The sequence below is a fragment of the Tupaia chinensis genome, unplaced genomic scaffold, assembly GCF_000334495.1.
Source record: "Tupaia chinensis unplaced genomic scaffold, TupChi_1.0 Scaffold000494_1, whole genome shotgun sequence".
NCBI lineage: Eukaryota > Metazoa > Chordata > Mammalia > Scandentia > Tupaiidae > Tupaia > Tupaia belangeri.
The window spans coordinates 4,208,302-4,208,681 of record NW_006160006.1 but is presented as its reverse complement, the minus strand read 5'-3'; the positions used below and the strand labels follow the sequence as shown (position 1 = coordinate 4,208,681).

General features: G+C 73.9%; 1 protein-coding gene across 3 annotated transcripts in view; it reads right to left on the bottom strand.

The window, feature by feature from the left end:
- The window catches only part of NPY1R (neuropeptide Y receptor Y1), a 20,088-nt gene that overhangs the window by 7,585 nt on the left and 12,123 nt on the right, over positions 1-380 (bottom strand). The window contains exon 1 of one of the 3 annotated variants that reach the window (XM_006156474.1): positions 288-362. The exons of the other annotated variants lie outside the window; for them this stretch is intronic. The gene's annotated coding sequence lies outside the window, so the exon portion shown is untranslated. Of the gene's footprint in view, positions 1-287; positions 363-380 lie in introns of those variants that run through there. 3 annotated transcript variants of the gene reach the window in all.

Below are 380 nucleotides of genomic sequence, written 5' to 3'. Positions count from 1 at the left end.
AGCGTGCGTCTCGGCTCGGCCCTCGGAGAACGCGCGGGTCCCCGCCCGGCACCTGCGGCGCGACCGCGGGCTGCGCGCACCCGGCATGCCCCCTCGCCCCCCGCGTCGCCCCGCTCGGCTGGCAGGCCCTGAGCTGCCGGAACCTGGGGACATCCTGCGACCCGAGGACCCGACAGACAGGCGAACCCGCCACCTCTGCCCCACATGTCTCGGCACTCTCCTCCTCGCCTTTCTCCGTCACCCCGAACCCCCCGAAGTCCCCCGAGAGGCGGAAACTTGCAACTTACCCTCCTGGGAGCGCGCCTTTTCCGCCCGTGCTCGCGGCAGCCGAGGGAGCAAGACCCGCGGCTACTCCGCGGCTGGAACCCCCCAGCCCGGGG